The following is a 21,318-nucleotide window of genomic DNA, read 5'->3' as shown; positions in this document are numbered from 1 at the left end:
TGTGTGACCCTTTTGATAGATTTCAGAAGTTTCCTAGAGCACCTAGATCCTTCATTTTACCTCCAAGGAAGTGAGTAATTATAAGAGATTAAGTTGGAGTATGATTTGTTTCTGACATGCAGATAGTATGACCAGTGGCACAAAGAAGGGAGAGAGTAGAATGTGAAAAGAAATCAATACTCTTCAAACACATGATATGTGAAGATGAATAGCATGAAATCAGACTTTTCTCAATAGAATACAAACTACTTGTGGTTGGCACAGAGTAGATAGCTAATGTCTGCTGAGTTGAATGAAATATCTGGAATTTAGGCTGGAAGTCAGATTGTAGAAGATGTAAATGTCAGATGTTTATAGTGTGTTTTTTAGGCAAAGGGTATATATCTGAAGATGTTTGGACAAATGAGTAGCATGATCAAAGTGATCTGTGAAGAGATTACCATGTACAGGATATATTGTAAAGTTGAAAGTAGGAATACTATTTGGAGATTTGAACTAGAATAATAGCTGTGAAAAATGAGCAAAGGGATAGTACAGGATAGCTGCTATAGATTTCACAGATACTATTAGATGTCTTTGCTGAGGGAGATGGAAGAATCAAAGTTGACCTCAAAGTTGTAAAACTGTTAACTATTTCAATGAGTATCCAAAGTTACTCTGCATTAATATATACTAACATAAACATAGAAGTTGGGAGGCAGGGTTAAGAGAGAAATGATGATGATTTCAGTTTGAGACATGTAGATTTTTAGGGTCTAGAAGAATATCTAACCACTAGTTGGAAATATAGGGCTAGAATTCATGGAGTATATCAGGGGATAAGAAACAAACTTGGAAATTATCTACATAGAAATGATAATTAAAGACTAGGAGGTAAAGGAAATCATGAAGGGTGAGAAAAGAGAAGTCAATGTGTTCAAGTATTGAAGCTCTGGTAACAGTTTAAGAGATGGCAAGAAGATTGTGCATTAGTAAAAAGAACGCAAAAGAAGTAAACAGAGAGAAAAGAGAACCAATGAAAATCCTATTAAAATAGTAAGGGCCAGTCCATAATACAAAAGGTTATAGAATGTTCAAATGCAAGACAAGAAAATGATGTTAGGCCAGATAGTTTTATCTCCTTAAACATACCTGAAACCTGTCTGAATATCTTTATATCTTTAGTTATAGCTTAGAAAGAATATGCCTGGGGTGGAGGAGGGAGAGCAGCTAAGTGGTCCAGGGGATAGAGTGCCAACCCCGAAGTAGAAAGGACCTGAGTTCAAATCCAATCTCAGACAATTAAATTGCTTAACTGTGAGACCTTGGGCAAGTTATTTAACCCCATTGCCTTAAATAAATAAAATTTAAAAAAAGAAAGAATAAAAGGACATTCCCAGTATTATATGAGTAACAGTGAAATGATAAGTTCAGGAAAGAACAAGCACATGTACCCAGGATACAAACAACTGGAAGAAAACTGAAGGATCATTCGTTCTAATTTTTTTCCTTGGAGTTAGAGTTAGTCATTCAATGAGAGAGATCTATAGTAGCACCATCTAAGTCCCTACAATTTAGCTTCTAAGTCTGGAGTATATTACTTTGGAATTTTGATGAACTCAGGCAGACAAATATGCTTAATAGTTGCCAAAAACACAATCTCAATAATGTTCCTTATAAGAGAAGAGAATCAGCATTTATTAAGGGCCTACTATATGCCAGATGATAAATACTTTACAATAATTACCTTCTTTGATTCTCACAACAACACTTCAAGGTAGGTGTATTGCTATCCTCATTCTACAGTTGGGGAAACTGAGATATATAAAGGTTAAAGTGACTTGTACAGGGTAGGTATATGAGGCTATATTTGAACTCAGATCTTTTTGACTTCAGGCCCAGCACTCTATCCACCATGCCACCTTCTTCAGAAGAGGCACCATTACTCTTGTGACTTTGTAAACTTAGTGTTTAATAGAACCTAGATCAAAGTCCTTATATATGTTTGTTGATTGATTGAAATATCATAATAATAATATAAGTGAAAATGAAGGGAATTGAGATAATAAGAAGAATCAGTCCAAAATATTTTGAGTAAATACCTATGTCTTCCTGGCATAATACATATATACATATATTTTCAGCATTAGATTTTGATGGTAAAAAGTCACTAAGACTTATGCTCATGACATCTATAATAGGAAGGGTCTAGGGTCTCCTTTGGTGGGTACTTTTTTTACTTCTGAACTCAGAGCTGACTAGACAGAACCTTTGACATGAGCAGTTCAACAATTTAGCCCCTGAAAGTACTAGTCATAACATACAAGAAATAGTTTTATTATACAAACAATACAGAAAAGAGAACAAAGACCCACAATATTCTGTGATCTATCCCTCTATCTCCCACAACCCCTTTGCCTTCAAAGCACTTCTGCATAGCATATCCCACCAAATAAAAATAACTGACATTTACATTGTGCTTTAAGTTTTATAAAACACTTCATATCATTTGATCCTATACATGAAGACATTGTGGTTCAGAGAAGTCAAGTGACTTGCTCATGACACAGCTGGTGACATAGAGTATCGGAGCATGAACATAAATCTTTCTGAATCTGAGTCCCATATTTCATTCACTCTATCTGCTGTCTTCTTTGTTCTAACTGAAGTCTCTCTCCTCAAACTTGTATAACTGACTGAGGCCTCTTACATGTGCCTGCCTCTCATTTCCAAATGCCTTTCTCAGTCATCATGGATCTCTACTTTGTCTATGGCTCAATGATTTCCCTCAGGATTTGTCATTTTTAGGTGAGCATTCAAATTTCTCTCCTTCAGGGTCCTGCTCCTATTTTCTCTTCTCTATGATCCTGTTCCCTTTTAATAATTATGGAGGGGGGATGATATAACAACAACAACTATAAACATTTACATAGCTCTTTAAGATTTGCAAAGCAGTTGAATTATGTTATTTAATTTTATTGATCATAACAATACTGTGAAGTAGGTGTCATTCTTATCTTCATTTGATAGATGAGAACACTGAGGCAGAAAGAAGATAAATTACTTATCCAGGTTTGTATAATCACTAAATGTTTGAGGCAGGATTTGAACTCAGATTATTTTTTTTCTAATTTCAATTCCAGTTCTGTCTTCACTGCTTGTCTCACAGTGTCTTATATTTTCTGCTTTGCAAAGTGTCTTTTTCCCAATACTGTGGCAATAGTTTATCAATATTTCACTCTGATAACACTTTTTATTGATAATTAAGGACAAAGTTCTGACTCATCTATTCTGGAGACACAAAAAAAAAATTTTTAGCAGATCAAGTCTCCCTAGATCTTAGATGGGTTACACTACTGTTCTGCTATTTCACAAATGCTAAGCACTAAGCACTAAGGTAGGCCATCCATTCCCTTGTGCTTTTCATAATTACTACAGGATCTGAACATCTTTTTCTCCATCCTTGATACATATATATATATATATATATATATATATATATATATATATGTATGTATATACAAGCTTTATTCTATCATACTTGAAAATTAATTCCCCTAAGGATGATATAAGTTATGATAATGGGAAATCAGTAAGATTTCACATGGCTTGACTCAAATTCAAATGCAGGGCTACTGGAAGATTTTCCTACTTCTGCTATCTTTTGCTAAGCACCCCAGGTAGGCCATCCATTCCCTTGTGCTTACTGCCTAATTTCAAAATGATCTTATTAACATTTATCCCACAGCTATCAAATTTATTCGAACTTCAGCACATTAGAGCTAGTTCAGAGAACAACAACATTAACAAAGAGTTTGGAAAAGTGGTTTCATTAATAAATAGTGTATCCATTGGCTAATCAGTGACTAAAATAGGGATATGTTATTTATCTTTAAATATCATTAGTCTGTAAACACCAAAGTAGTAAAATAGTTATCTATTGTGGTATTCAGTGGGCAGTGCTAAAGCTTAAAATAAGAAAAGGAAATTGCAAATTGAACATAAAGAGAGAAAGGTCCAATTGGTGGTTTATGGGATAGAAGAAAAGAATGTTGAAATTTAGCCTGCCATTTAAAGATAACAATAGGCACAACAAAACAGACCTAAACACAGAAGAAAGTCCTAGGAAAATCATCTGGCATATATTCTCCTTAAATTTTAAGCTTAGACCTTTGCAAAAAAAAAATGGCATCATGAGAAAGTGAAAGGAATTTTCCATTGGCTGAATGCTACTTGCCTGTTCATGACTATTGCTATCAATATGCACATTAATGTTTTAGCCAATCTAATTTTGAGAATCTCATCAAAAACTCTCTTGAGATCATCCCAGGACCCTCAATGCAGATTTGAAGGGATAGAAAAGTGTTGGAGGAACTCCCAGATCTGTTGTTATTGATCCAAAGCACTTAGTTTAAGTAAGTACTTTGAAAATTGGCCTCATGACTTCGTGGGGGAAGACGGTAAGGAAAGAGAAGGAGAATGGGAAATGGGAAATGGGAAATGGGCAATATACAAGACGATTGTGGAGTATCTGATAGAGATAATAAAAGGAACATGATGGTGAAGCAAATTATTGAGAATTTTTCTAGGACTTCCCAACTCTCTCTTTAGTTTCAATATCTGCTTTCAATATCATTATAATTTATAACATTGGGATTTTTTAGATGTCAAAAGGATAGATTTGGCCCTAGCACATTTGGTAGATTTCCATGTAAGAAAACATGAAGGAGAGTCACTTGGAAGGGATATGGTTGCATTGTTAGAAAAAATATCCACAGAAAGTGAACAAGTGATCTTCCAAAAGTGCAGGTCTGATTACATTACTCTTCCTATTCAATATATTCCATTAGTTCCCTATTACCTCCAGGATCAAATAAAACTTGTTTGGCTTTGAAAGCCCTTCATAACCTGGCCCCTTACTACATATTCAGTTATTTTATACTTTATTCCCCTTCACATACTTTAAGAACCAATGACATCAGTCCTTAAAAAATTAAGATATTTGTCTATATTACAATAATTAATAATTGATGACCTACTTTTTAGAGCATTCTCTCTATACAAAGAAAAATTACATAAAACTAATAATACAGTAATCTTATAGGAAAATGTATTCAAAATTTCATATCAGGAGCCCTCCAAAAATTGACCCTTTCCAGATTTAAGTAGCTTAGGAGCCCAGAAACCATAGATAATATCTTAGCTTAGAAAAACATCTAAATACCTCCTATTTTTTTAAAAAAAATTCTAACTTCCAATTCATTTGAAGACTTCTAACTTACAACTGAAGATGATGGACTATTTACTCCAATTTTACTGAATGAAGATGGACCTTCAATGAAAAATAAATCATCCAGTTGATTTATTCTCTATTTATAAAGTTGTAAGCTTCTTATTGATATTTTCATGTCAATATTTGATAAAAACCATCTTCTTTTCACTTAGTGTGCAAACTACCACTATGTATTGCCATCTTTGTTCTCATGGTAACATATTTTGTCAAAATTAGAAGGGATCTCAGAAACCATATGATCGGACCCTTATTTATATGAGGGTATAATTTGTTTTAGACGGTTCTATGTTCAGGTCAATAAGGAAGGAAGATGTCAGGAGATAGGAGCCTTCAAAAACTCTCATCTTTCAGGAAGACAGATAGAAGAACATGTAAAAATGTGAGATCCAACAATCAGTTAATAAACAGTATTTCAGTATACTCAATATGTATCAGACATTGTGTGTAGAGATAAAAAAGACAAAAAATTCCAATGTGGAAGACAATATGAAAATAACTGGACACTTATAATCTAGCTAACACTGGAAAACTTGCTGTTCCTTACCTTAGAACTTTGTGCCATTGCACCAATTGGTTCCAGCGGTTGAAATGTTGTCCCTCTTCACCTCTACCTCCTAGATTCTCTGGCTCAGCTTAAATCCTGCTGCAGAAGATTGTTGCTGTTGCTGTAAACTTGAATTCTTGTTATACTTGTCATCTATTTGTTTTTTATTATTTTATGTTGTCATCTCACTATTAAGTATAGTGTAATTACTTATTGATATGATGCTGAGCAGCAAAAACACTGCATGAATCAGGCTTCCATCAGGACTCAAACCCTTTTCCTAATCCAAGTCCATTTGCTAAGTGTGCAGTAAAAGGGAATACTATTGAATGAATGAATGAAAGAAAGAAAGAAAGAAAGAAAGAAAGAAAGAAAGAAAAAAGAAAGAAAGAAGGAACGAAGGGAGGAAAGAGGCATGGGAGGAAGAAAGGAAAGGAGGAAGGGAGGGAAGAAGGAAGGAAGGAAGGAAGGAAGGAAGGAAGGAAGGAAGGAAGGAAGGAAGGAGGGAAGGAGGGAGGGAAGGAAGGAGGGAAGGAGGGAGGAAAGAAAGAAAAGGTGACAATCACTACTGAAAGGAACTCAAGTAATCCACAAATTCAATCTCCTCTGTAGGACCAGAGATTCTTCCCCAACACCCATTGAAAGGCTGGGTGGAGAGGTAGAAAATCTTAGACTTGCTATACATGATTCTATATGGAGTATGCTTGAAAATCATTCCCATGGGCCCTTTTTTTTCTGCTTCTCTTCAGGGAAAATTCAGAATCAAATCCATGCATGACTTTAGCAAACCATCAAAATGAGCATGGAACTCCCTAGCAAGTGGCTAGTAGCACCATCTGGTGATTAAATTTAGCATATCTCACATTGCTTCATTATATATATATATATATATATACCGACAGTATTTGCTGATATTAAGTAATTCTGAATATACTAGCTCTAGTACCATCAATTGGTGAACAAAGCATTAGAATACATTATCTCCCTTGCCCCTCAGAATATCTATGCCATATATAAGTCTTTACCTTGGTCATTATCTACTTAGCAAAATAGACATAATTAGTCCTTTAAAATATTAAAGACCTTTCTTATATAATATTCTATTGATTTTGGTACAACCTCTATATGCAAGCCATTCATACCCCTCACCCTTGAAGTCCTTTATTTCAATCCTTTAAGTTCATTAGAGAGAGTTCCCCCTAACCTACTAGAGATACTGTATCAAGTTTCTTAGATAAAAAATACATAGCCACATAACACTATCAATTCAGGACTTCTTTGGAAGCTACCTCTTCCCCGAAGCCTTGACTCTTCTCTCATATACACACTAAAACAAATAGAAATCAATGTGTGTGCACACAACCACACACAACTACAACAGCACTTTTCCAAAATAAAACAGTAAGAATGCAAAACAAAGTATGAAAGAATAAGAGGAATTTTGAAGCATAATTTATTTCTTATTTCATATGGTCAGGGGTATAGTAGTATTACCATTTAAACCTAATTTTCACTATAGGGCAGACAAGTAGAAACAAAAGTTTGAATTCATTTGAATATATTTTTTCTGTTTTCTATGGAAATAAAAACTTCTATTGCTATTTTCATTTCTATTAAATTGATATATTTCTCTAGAAATGTAGCAAATATTACACTAGGAATCTAAGTTACACACAATAGTTGGTTTTAGGCCAGTATTATCCTCTGACTAGTATATGAACATTTTACTTCTACAGAAGGAAGACAGACTTCTACAAGCTTTATTTTAGAAGTTCGTAAAACTGCCAATTTTGGGATACTTTTGCAAGGAGAGGGAATTCTGAAAAGTTGAAGAGATAATCTTGGCATTTTTCGTTGTGTGAATTGAGATGTAAGATTCAGAAAGCATGATTCAGTGTTTCATGATCATCTGACGAATCATAGAAGGAAATGGTTGCTGTGGGTGTAAATGGATGACATCCTGCCATACTGGAAACAAACTTCAAGGTAGAATGTAACACGGTTTTATCCTTAGTGTTGCTTTAGAATATTACAAAACTCAGTCTTCTAATTACAAATAAGAAGTAAGATTTTAAAGATACCTTGTCAATTATTTTAATAGATTCATAGTCTTAACATTAATCATCTTCTATCTATTAGTAGATAATGTAATCCCATATTATTATTATTATTCACAATCCTTGTCTGTGCCTTTCTAAAATTCTTTTATAGAGGACCCACCTATTGTACTATGTTTTTCTTATTATTTTTTGGATATTAGCATGGTATGTGATCTCCATCTGTAATCCCTCTTGCTACACAACTAGATCACCTCTGAGTCTGGCTATTTGATAATGCTCTTATGTCTCTTCTTATGCATACCATAATTGGTAATATAGTAACAATAATTGGTAATAGAGTCCATCGGCATACATATCTTATATATATGTATCCATACATATATTTATATATATATATATATATATATATATACACCTTTTACTTTCCCATTGCCCTTTGGGGTTTTGATTTTTCAGACATCATAGTGTTCTATGCTTTTGTGTGAGGGGATAATATAGAAAGAAAATCTTTTTAAATATTTGATTCTTTCTATAATATTAAAGAAAATCTAGAAATAAGGGAAAATCTAGTGAAGTTAGCTTATGTAACCTCCTGGACAATTATTTTTATAATTTAAGATTTAATCTTACTGTATCATAGCAATTTAATAAATGTTTGGAATTTTACCTTGAAGATTTCATCACCCACTGAAGACAATTTAGAAGGCTGTATTTTCAGTGCTATAAAACAGAAATTAAAATTCTATCCAAACAAGTTATTACAATGTAATTGACCAGTAATATTTATGTACTTTGTCTTAAGACTACCTTAATCTGTAAAATACAAATAAAAACTCACACATAAAAGACTTCCAAAAAACAAATCTCTAGAAATTTATTATTTTAATCCTTTAAGAACAAGGGACAGAGAAAAGGTCTTTCTTCTTCTGAGTTAGTCACATAATGAGAGTTAGAAGCAATAGAGAAATAGTCCAAGTCTAGTATTATTATCTTTGACACCCGGACCTGTTGCTTCTTACTCTCATTTATGTGATCCATCCATATCATTTCCCAGTATATGAGCATGTGGTATGGAAATGGAATCAGAAAAGTTTTTATAATAGAGCTAAATCTTGAAGAGAATCAAGAATTCTAAGAATTAGAGGCATGAAGGAACTACAAGTGAAAAGTAGAGAAACAGGAGACATCAAGTTCTTCATTTTTCAACAGAGTGAAATCTAGACTCCTACATCATGCTCACATCCTTCATACCTTCTTTCTTTATGCTCTCTTTTTTACTTCTTTTAATGTATTTTCATTGTCTTTTAGAATGTAAGTTCTTTGATAGCAGGAGCTACCTCCCACTTTGTGCTTATGTTTCTATTCCTAACACTTAGACACCTATCTTGAACATAAGTGCTTAATAAATGCTTATTGATTTACAGTTGACTGACTCACTGGATTTAGGGTACTATGTGAAATACCAGATATTCTCTCTCAGGGTCAACTCCATAGTTAAAAAATCAGATAAATTATATTCCATCTCTGGAACAAATTTTGAGATGCTATGTGGTACAAAAGAAAGTGAAAGAACTTGATGCCTCTATCTTGGTGTAAAGCACTGTATTAGATAAAGATTTTTACTGATTTATAAACTGAAAAGTGTAGTAGATCAAGCAGAAAGACCTGAGTTCAAATGCTGATTCAGATTAAATAAACTTTGCTGCCTCTTGGCAAGTAAACAACCTCACTCAGCCTAAGTCTCCTCGTCTTTAAAAACTGGGCATATTAATAACACATACTTCATAGGGTACTTGTCAGGATTAATTGATATAGCATATGTAAAGTACATTACAACCCTTAAAGAACTATAAAAGTGCTTTATTAACAATAACAAAAGCAATAATAATATTAAAGATGATCATCTTATGCAGTCACTTGACTTCCCTAAGCCTTGGTTACTTCATATAGAAAATGAATGCCCTTTAGGTACAATCCAGATTTATATTTAGATCTATATATGATCACTGATGATCACTGAAGTCTCTATAGCTTAGTCCTATAATCCATTTCTTAAATATTGGAAATCTCAAGATGGGTAATTGGTGCTTATTACCAAAGTCCTGTGGGGTTATTGGTAAAGACTGTGTGGATGATTATAGTGAAAAGTCTTCTAATGGTTGACCTCTATGTGTTCTCCTTTGAAATCCCATGGACTTCTGACAATTGAGTGCTTCAACAAGGTACTATTTTATCTGTTCAAAAGGTGTTGCCAAGATGGTCTATGTCTACCCGCTTAGGCAAGGTGGGTACCATTAAATAAAAATTTCACCTCAAAGTTAGCAGCTGTAGAAAAAAGAAATATATCCTTTGACCTTTTACTTTGTCCCTTACCTCCACCACTACCATCACAGGAAAAAAGACAGTAGCCTTGATTTTGCAGGTAATAAGAATTGTAGGAACCAAAAGGAGATGTATCTTTTACTGACATGTCCAAAACATTCTTCCCATAATACCTAGGAAGAGGCATTGCTTTTTAATTTTTTTCCTATTCAATTCAATTCAAATAAATGAATATGAAGCACCTAATATGTGCCATGTACTTTACTGAATTCCAGAGAGACAAAGATAAATCTCCAGAATGCATATTTTGCATATATATATATATATATATATATATATATATATATATATATATACATATATGGATATAAATTAGCAGGTAAACCTAAAGATCTAAATTATTTATGTCTCTCAGTACCTAGTCCAGTAATGTACACAAAATCAGTTTCTAAAAATTATTTTTAGGTAATGAATAAAGTAGTAAATGAATAAAAGTATGTTATTGACTAAGGTTCTAATGCAACTTAAGTTCAAAACCACAAGAAAATCTATCATCTCCAAAACACACCTGTGATTACTTACTATTGTTTATGGGGCTGTTGTGGGGGGGTGGGCAACTATGTATAAGAACTTTATTACTGCTTTTATCCATACTAGCCCTCCTCTGGGTGGCTAGGTGGTGCAATACCTCTTCAAAAAAAAGTCATTATATTTTTTAAAAATTATATTTCATTTTATTTTCAAAAATCCACCTTCTCTCCCTCCCCTTAATGAAGAAAGAAAAACAAAACCTGTGTTATAATCATTTATAGTCATTTAAAACAAATTTTCATATTGACTATGTCCTGCCTCAAAAAGTGACAGTCTGTACATAATATCAGGAGGTGAGATGGATGAGCTCTGGCTCATCATGGGTACTCTGGAATTGCAGTTTTTCAATGTGTTGATCTGAGCTACTATGTGACACAATGGAAAGAGTACTGGGCATGGAATCAGGAAGGATCATCTTCCTGAGTTCCGATCTGGTCTCAGATACTTGTTAGCTGTGTGCGTTACCCTTGGCAAGTCATTTATCCCTATTGGTATTTTTAGGTTTTTTTTTTTTTTGCAAGGCAAATGGGGTTAAGTGGCTTACCTAAGGCCACACAGCTAGGTAATTATTAAGTGTCTGAGGCTGGATTTGAACTCAGGTACTCCTGACTCCAGGGCCAGTGCTCTATCCACTGTGCCACCTATCTGCCCCTACTTATCCCTATTTATTTCAGTTTTTTCAGCTATAAAATGAACTGGAGAAGTAAATGGTAAATTACTGCAGATCTTTGCCAAGAAAACCTCAAATGGAGTCATAAAGAATTGAACACAACTGAAAATGACTGAAGAAGTATGACTGAAGATGTATTCATCAGGGATCTTCAGTGTTTTCAAGTTTTTGTTTTTCCAAAACTGTTGTTTCTGTACAGGTTACTCTGCATCAGTTTGTATAGAGTTTCCTATATTTTTCTGAAGCTGTCGCCTTTATTATTTTTATAGCACAATAATAGCCCATTATATACATATACTATAACTTGTTCAGCCATTCCCCAAATTATATGCAAGCTTTAGTTTCTAATTCTTTGCCACCTCAAAAGAACTAATATCAAAAAGTTTTTGCAGAAACAAATCCTTTTCATTCTTCTTTAATTTTTCTGGGATAGAATCATGGACATATTTCAGACCTCTGAGCTCTGGATTTATTATTTGATCTGTAGAAGCATTTTGCCCTAGGAGGAACTCTAATGATTTGGTTCATTGTTAGAATTCTAGGTTTCCTTTTAATGGAACCTGAAAAACGAACCTCTTTCTGGAATCATTCTCTTCAAGGGCACATTAAAGGATTAGAGTTATGAAAATCATAACCAAGTTAGTCTCAGGAACTACATCGTGAAAGAGAAAGATTTAAAAATAAAGGACCACAGTCTAGGACTGAGTGATTTACTTTTAAATTATCTTTTGCACTACAATTATCTTTTGAATTTTATATTTTATTTAACTTTGTTAATCATCTCCTAACAGAAATCTACTCAGCATCTTGCATATGTGGGGAAAAGAGTCAGAAGAGGATGAGGGGATGAGGGAACTAAGTGTTGAAATGAGGAGAGATATGGTAGTTTGAATTTTCTGTATCTCTGAATCTGGGGAGCTGAACTGACTCAGGGATCAGGAAAGTACAAGAGTGAAGCTACAGCAGACAAAGAAGTTTTCAAAAATAGTAAAAGGTGAGAGGCAGCAGGACATAATGGGAAAGAAAATAGTCCTTGGAATCAGGAAGATGTGACTGAATAAGTCACTTCAACTTTCAGTGCTCTAGACAACTCTATAAAGTTAAATATTACACATTAGTTGCTGATCTCTATTGATGGGATCTCCCTACCCTGATAAAATCACAGGTTTAGATGGAAGAGAGGCATGAAAACAGGGAAATACAAAGAGAGGCAAGCAGTTCAGTTTTGGTGTCAGAAGCAAAAGTCTGTGGGAAACTGGCCTGATTATGGTTTAGTTGACCACTGGAGATTGATGGTCTTGACATGAAAATCAATCTTAAATGTATATCTGATATCTAACATTCTAAGGTACTATTCCAATCCCAGTAGAGAAATAGATCTCAAGGGAAAAGCAGTGGGGAAAGAGAGAGGGAGAGAGAATTTATAATCATACAGAGCATGTCACATAAGCAATACATTATTTTTTGGAAATTTTACATAAATGTTTACTAATGTACATATTCTCAAATTTTCTATAGAAGTCTTCGAATTATTTTCATAGACATAGAGGAGGCAGTCCATATCTGAAACACTTTTATGCAAATATTCAGTAAATAAATCTCATTTGCAGGGGAGGGAAGCTACATCATTTTAGTATGTTTTGAAAGGATTAAAAACTACAGGAAGTATATTTATTAAATACTAGACCCTAAGTATATATTTTATACCTAGTTATCAAAAAATCCCCCAACAAAATGGCTTTCAATTAAATTCCTCAAATATAGTAAGTGTAGTGCTTATGGCAGGTGGACAGTATCAATTTTTTTAATAGTAATTTCATTAAATAGAAAACAAGAACAACCAACTGCCATTTCCCATAAATATTAAGTTGAAGTATTGGTGCCATGTCCTATAGACTGAAGCCTGCTTTGAAATAGGAATATGAGAACTAAATGAAAGCCTGGGATTGCTAGTTCAAAGGAACAAACATTCCTTTTAACCTAGGGATTGATTAAGTATTCTTATTATCTTTAAGCTGGAAGGTGGTCTTGAGTCATGCCTAGGAGTTCTTAAGGTGATAATCAGTCTTCCAGATATAGGAACTCAAGAAGAAAAACTGGGAAATGCAAGAGCTGAATGGCAACAGCAGAAAGGAGATAGCATTACCAAACCCCATTCAAGATTTAAGAAGCTAATCCAGAAAGAGAATTAAAAGAAAAAAAGAAAAGGTAGAAAAGGAAAAGATCAATCAAAACTGGCCAAAATTGGCAGAGAGAAGACAGGCCCAATGCTAGTCTCCTGATCTTCTCTCCTGTTTCTCCCTCATATATAATATGAAACAAATTTCTTAACAGAAATCCAATCTACAAAACACAGAAAGAGAAACTAGGAGAAGAAGATCTACCTCAAGTTTTGTCCTCTGGGATAGTGGGTGGACTGTGCCAGGAACACAGGGCAGGGTCAGAACCTGAGAGCTCAACTACCCTGATAAGTGGGGTGGACTAGAGCCTGGAAGCCTAAAAGTGGGGCAAGCCTGATCAGCCCCAGGGGCAACTAGGGAGCAAAGGCATTGGTTCTGGCACTGACAATCTGGAGTTTACCTGCAGAGGTTGAGGCAGAACAAACACAATTACAGCCCACCTCTGCCCCAGGCTAAGAGCAGCAGACCTCCATTAACTGTTAATAGGAGAGGAACTACCTTGCCCTAGGGCAAAAACCTACCATTGGACAAAGATAAAAGTACTTAACAGCTTCATCCACCCCCTCCAGGCTAAGGAAAAGGGCCTCAAACTAAAGTCACAGACACTTCAGAGAAAACAACCAACACAGCCACTTGGAGTTACTAAACCCAGTGAGTAAAGCCTCTAGGGATCTCAACACCAAACCCTGTAAACCAGCCCCTTCCCAACATAAGGACTTAGGAAAATGAAAAAAAGGTCAGAGAACGGAGGGTCCATAGAGAAATTAGTAACTAGAAGGAAAAGACCCTAACTCAGAGAGACCTAGAACCTCTGAGGAGAATATGATCTGGTCTCCAGCACAGAAAGACTTCCTTGAAGAAATAAGGAAGTTTAAAAATCAAGTGGAAAATATGGGAAAGACAATTAACACCTTGCAACAAGAAAACAAATCATTGGAAAATACAATTGGACAATTCAAAAAGAAAATAATTCTCTCAAAACCTAAATTGGTCAAATGGAAAACTCTTTCAAAAATAGAATTGGAAAAATACAATCGGAAAAGGAGCGCAAAAGGTAAATGAAGAAAATTCTTCTCCAAAAAAAGAACAGCGTCTGTGGGAACTAATGACTTCATGAGACAACAAGAGTCTGTTAGACAAAACCAAAAAATCAAAAAAATAGAAGAAAATGTAAAGTACTTCATCAGCAAAACCATTGACCTTGAGAATAGAATGAGGAGAGACAATCTGAGAATTATAAGTCTTCCTGAAAACATTGAAGAGAAAAAAGCCTGGACTTAATATTACAGGATTTAGTGATGGAAAACTGTCCTGATATCCTGGAACCAGAGGGAAAAATCATTATTGAAAGAAAACATCAGTCCCCTCCAGAAAGAGATCTTAAAATGAAAACACCAAGGAATGTTGTGGCCAAGTTCCAGAACTATCAGAGAAAAAAAAGAAAATCCTGCAAGCAGCTAGAAAGAAACAATTTAGATACCAATGAGCCACAGTAAGGATTACACAGGACCTGGATGTATCAACATTAAGGGATCGAAGGACCTGGAATGAAATATTCCAAAGACCAAGGAAGCTTGGAATGCAGCCAAGAATCCAATACCCAGCAAAGCTGAGCCTTCTCTTCCAGGGAAAAAAGATGGACAATTAACAAAATGGAAGGCTTTCAACATTTCCTGATGAAAAAAGCAGAGCTTAATAGAAAATCTGGACATCAAACAGGCGTCTCAAGAGACACATGAAAAGGTAAAGAAAAAACAAAACTGCTATCCAATAAGATGAAACTGACTATATCCCCTCCTGGGAGAAAAATTCTCATAACTCTTGGGAATTGTAACTCTATTAGAGAGAATATGCTTAGCCAGAAGTAATGGACACTCATGACTTTTCTATGACACAGATATAATGATTTAAAAACAATACCTCCTTAAAATGGGGGACAGAAAGGAAACAGGAAGATGGAGGAGACTGAGTAGGGTAAATCTCAATACATCAAGAGGTATGAGAGATCTATTGTAATAGAGGGGAAGAAGGGAGGAGCTGAAAACCATCTGAATCTTCCTCTTATCAGACTTGGCTTAAAGTTAACTTACACAAACACTCAGTTAAGGAACTTATCTTACCTTTCAAGTATTAAAAGGGGAAAAGGGGAAAGGGGAGGGAGGGGACAGGGAGGGGGGAAGAAGGGAAACTAACAGAAGGAAGGGAAGAAAGAGGGGAAAGGGAAAGGGGAAAGAAAGGGGAGGGAGGTTGATATAGAAGGGCAAACATACTGAAGGGGAAGTATTCAGAAACAAAATAGTGGGGAATATTGATAAAGGGATAAAAAGGGAAAAATACAAACAGGGAAGATAGCATGGAGGGCAATAAAGAGTTAATAATTATAGCTTTGAATGTGAAAAGGGGTGAACTCTCTCTTAAACTGTAAGTGATTAACAGAGTGGATTAAAAACAAGAATCCTACAATATGCTGCTTACAAGAACCTCATTTGAGTTTCATATGAGATACATATAGAGTAAAGGTAAAAGTTTGGAGCAAAATATATTTTGCTTCAGCTGAAGTGAAAAAATCAGGGGTAGCAATCCTTATCTCAGACAAAGCAGCTGCAAAGGAATTATGCTCCTAAAATTTATCATAGACAATAAAGTAATTTCAATAATGAATATGTTTGCACCCAATGGCATAGCATCCAAATTCCTAGAGGAGAAGTTGAAAGAGCTACAGGAAGACATAGACAGCAAAACTCTACTGGTAGGAGACCTCAACTTCCTACTCTCAGATTTAGACAAGTCTAACCATAAAATAAACAAGAAGGAAGTTACGTAGATAAATAGATTGTTAGCAAACCTACATATGATAGACTTATGGAGGAAAATGAATGGGGATAGAAGGGAATATACTTTTTTTTCCTTCAGCACATGGCACTTACACAAAAATCGACCATGTACTAGGGCATGAAAACCTAATGATCAACTGCAGAAAAGCAGAAATAGTGAATAGTGAATACATCTTTATCAGATCATAATGCAATAAAAACTATATTCAATACTGGACTAGGAAGATACAGTCCCAAAAGTAATCAGTTTTAAAAATGAGTGGATCAAAGAACAAATTATAGAAAGAATTAAAAATTTCATACTAGATAATGAGAATAATGAAACAACATACCAAAACCTATGGGATAAATTCAATGCAGCTGTCAGGGGATATATTATATCTTTATATGCTTACATGAATAAATTAGGAAAAGAGGAAATCAATGAACTAAATATGCAACCAAAAAAATTAGAGAAAGAACAAATAAAAAATTCCCAATTAATTACCAAATTAGAAATTCTAAAAATTAAAGGAGAAATTAATAAAACTGAAAGCAAGAAAACTATTGAATTAATAAATAAAACCAAGAGTTGGTTTTATGAAAAAACTAATAAAATTGATAAACTTCTGGTCAATTTGATCAAAAAAAAAAGAAAGAAGAAAACTCAGTTACTAGTATCGTAAAGGAAAAAGGTGAACTCACCACCAATGAGGAGGAAATTAAAGTAGTAATTCAGAATTATTTTGCCCAACTTCATGCCAATAAATTTGACAAACTAAGTGCAATGGACAAATATTTACAAAAACATAAGTTGCCCAGGTCAAGTGAAAAGGAAACTAAAAACCTAAACAACCCTATCTCAGAAAAAGAAATTCAACAAGTCATTATTGAACACCCCTCCAGGGCCAGATGGATTCACAAATGAATTCTATCAAACATTTAAGGAACAACTGGTTCCAATTCTATATAAATTCTTTGGAAAAATAGATGAAGACAGAACTCTAACTAACTCTTTCTATGACACCAATATTATGCTGATACCTAAAACAGGAAGAGTTCAAACAGAGAAAGAAAATTATAGACTTATCTCCCTAATGCCAAAATGTTAAATAAAATCTTAGCAAATCGATTACAACAAGTTATCAATAGGATAAGACACTATGACCAAGTAGGATTTATTCCAGGGATGCAGGGATGGTTCAATATCAGGAAAACTGTTAGTATAATTAATTATATCAATAACAAACCTATCAGAAATCATTTGATTATATCAATAGATGCTAAAAAAGCTTTTGACAAAATACAGCATCTATTCCTACTAAAAACACCGGAGAGTGTAGGAATAAATGTTTTGTTCCTTAGAATAATAAGCAGTATCTATCTGAAACCATCAACAAACATTATATGCAAAGGGGATAAGCTTGAGGCACTCCCAATAAGATCAGGGGTGAAAAACAAGGATGCCCATTATCACCCCTACTTTTCAATATTGTATTAGAAACAGTAGCCTTAGCAATAAGAGAAGAAAAAGAAATTGAAGGTTAGAATTGGGAAGGAAGAGACAAAACTCTCACTCTTTGCACATGACATGATGGCACACTTAGAGAATTTCAAAAAATCATCTAAAAAAACTACTAGAAATAATTAGAAAGTCACAGGATATAAAATAAACCCTCATAAATCTGTGATACATACATATATACATACATATATATATATATATATATATATATATATATATACATACATATATATAGGTAGCAAGATACAGCAGAAAGAGCTTGAAAGAGAAATCCCATTCAGAGTAACCTCAGACAATATAAAATACCTGGGAGTCTATCTGCCAAGACAGACTCAAAACAATTTGAAAACAATTACAAAACACTTCTCACACAAATAAAATCAGACTTAAATAACTGGGCAAACATCAACTGTTCATCGATAGGCTGAGCTAAAATAATAAAAATGACAATTCTACCAAAATTAAATTACCTGTTTAGTGCCCTACCAATCAAAATTCCAAAAAATTACTTTAATGGGTTAGAAATAGTTGTAAGTAAATTCATATGGAGAAATAAAAAATCAAGAATTTCCAGGGATTCAGTGAAAAAAAAGTACAAAAGAAGGTGGCTTAGCCTTACCAGATATAAAATTATATTATAAAGCATCAGTCATCAAAACTGTCTGGTATTAGCTAAGAAATAGAGTGGTAGATCAGTGGAATAGATTGGGTGCAATAGCAGGAAATGATTATATTAATCTGCTGTTTGATAAACCCAAAGAGTCCAGCTATTGGGATAAAAACTGTTTGGAAAATTGGAAGAAATTGGAAGAAAATTAGTATGGAAGAAACTTAGATTAGGCCAATGCCTTACACCCTATACCAAGATAAGATCAAAATGGATACAGGATTTAGACATAAAAAACATTATTATAAGCAAACTTGAAGATCAAGGTGTAGTTTACCTGTCAGATCTATCAAAAGGAAATCAGTTTATGACCAAGGAAAAGATGGAGAACATCATTAAAAACATACTAGATAATTTTGATTATATTTAATCAAAAAGCTTTTTGCACAGATAAAACCACTGTAACCAAGATCAAAAGAAATGTAGTAAATTGGGAAACAATTTTTACAACTAGTATTTCTGACAAAGAACTCATTTCTAAAATATGCAGAGAATTGAGTCAAATTTTCAAAAAAAAAACAGCCATTCCTCAATTGATAAATGGTCAAAGGATATACAAAGGAAATTTATAGATGAGGAAATCAAAGTGATCTATAGTCATATGAAAAATTGTTGTAAATCATTATTTATTAGAGAAATGCAAATTAAAGCATCTCTGAGATACCATCTCACATCTCTCAGATTAGCCAATATGACCAGAAAGGACAATGATCAATGTTGGAAAGGATGTGGGAAATCTGGGACACTAGAGCATTCTGGAATTATGCCCAAAGGGCAACAGAATTGCACATACCCTTTGATCCAGCATTACCATTACTGATCTTTATCCTGAAGAGATTATGAAAAAGGGTAAAAACATCACTTGTACAAAAATGTTCATAGCAGCCCTGTTTGTAGTGGCAAAGGATTGGAAATTTAGAAAATGTCCTTCAATTGGGGAATGGCTTAACAAACTATGGTATATGTATGTCCTGGAACACTATTGTTGTATAAGAAACTAGGATGGATGGGAATTCAGGGATGGAAAGATTTGCATGAACTGATGCTGAGCAAGATTAGAAGAACCAGAAAAACATTGTACACCCTATCAGCAACATAGGGGCGATGATCAACCTTAATGGACTTGCTCATTCCTTCAGTGCAACAACCAGGGATAATTTTGGGCTATCTGCAATGGAGAATACCATCTGTAAACAGAGAAAGAATTGTGGAGTTTGAACAAAGACCAAAGACTATTACTTTCAATTTAGAAAAAAAAAAAACCCTTATCTTATTATGTAATTTTGATATCTCTTATACTTTGCTTTTCTTCCTTAAGGATATGATTTTTCTCTCATCACATTCAACCGAGATCAATGTATACCATGGAAAAAAATGTAAAGACTTGTTAGTTTTTCTGTTGAATGCCTTCCGTGGGGAGTGGGGGGAGGGAAGAAAGAATGGGGGAAAAATTATAAAACTCAAAATTAATAAAATCTTTCTGAAGAAAAAAAAGAAAAAGAAAAGATCATGAAAGACCATCAGGCTCCTACAGGCATCTTAAAAGCATAAGAGTCAAGATGAGGTCACTTGATGTATCTATCCACCCCTTTAAGGTTTGAAAGAAGTTTAATAAAGGGGATGAGGAAAATTTCTTTTTCTAACTTCCTAGCCCCAGAAATGTAACAGATACAACAATATATTCTGATTATTTCTTTTACCTAAACAATTACTGTATTATGATTTTGCCTCAAACATAGAGCCTAGAGGTAAATGAAAATTTAAATTAGAGCAGAGAGCTAGACCTCAGCCTGAAGTTAGGAATTTTCCCAAATGAAAACTCTAAACAACTGTTCTTACATTAATAACTTTTTCTTCTGAAATAAGTTCCAGAAACTAGAATAAAGGGATTGTAACCCTGATAACTCTTATAATACCCCTCAGCTAAAAAAAATAAGCTAATTGTTTTTTTAACAAAGTAGCTAATTAAATTTCAAAAAAAGGAAAGAAAATGTGTAGAGAGAAATTAATGACCAAAGAAAAAGTTCCTATCTTTACTCACTCCTTAGAGAAGAGATAGGAAAAGTCACAGAAAAATTCCATTCTCGAAAAGATGAACAGGATACTCTCAGAAAAATCTGGAAAGACTTACATAAGCTGATGCATAGTGAAATGTACTGTGTATAAAGTAATAGCAATTGTAAGATGATCAACTGTGAATGATAGCTTTCTCAGTAATACAATGATCCAAGACAACTTACAAAGAAAAATACTATCTATCCCCAGAGAAAGAACAGAAGGCATCTGAATATATATTGAAGTATGCTTTTTTATTTTATTTTTCTTGGACTTTTTTGTTCTGATTTCTTTTACAACATGCCTAATAGGGAAATGTTTTGCATGACTCCATGTGTATAACCTATATCAATTGCTTGCCTTCTCAATGAGGGGAAGTAGGTAGAGAGAAAGGGAGAGAATCTTAACTTTAAAATGTTAAAAATAAATGTTAAAAGTTATTTTTTACATGTAACTGGCAAAAAAATAAAATGCTAAATAAAAATTTAAGTTCTTTCCTCTATGACAGGAAAAAGGAAATAGGATAAAGAAGGGGTGGGCCATCTCTACTCCATATAGGGCTACCTCTTTGTATTATAAAAAAGAACTAGCAGATCAGGTAAGCAAATTTACATAATAC

The 21,318-nt window shown here is 34.0% G+C and overlaps 1 protein-coding gene across 3 annotated transcripts in view; it reads right to left on the bottom strand.

Annotated features, from left to right (window-relative positions):
* The window catches only part of ADGRB3 (adhesion G protein-coupled receptor B3), a 909,716-nt gene that overhangs the window by 330,524 nt on the left and 557,874 nt on the right, over positions 1-21,318 (bottom strand). The window lies entirely within an intron of this gene.

The sequence above is a fragment of the Macrotis lagotis genome, chromosome 5, assembly GCF_037893015.1.
Source record: "Macrotis lagotis isolate mMagLag1 chromosome 5, bilby.v1.9.chrom.fasta, whole genome shotgun sequence".
NCBI classification, from domain to species: domain Eukaryota; kingdom Metazoa; phylum Chordata; class Mammalia; order Peramelemorphia; family Peramelidae; genus Macrotis; species Macrotis lagotis.
Note: the sequence above shows the minus strand (reverse complement) of the source record. Positions and strands in the feature narration are given on the sequence as shown.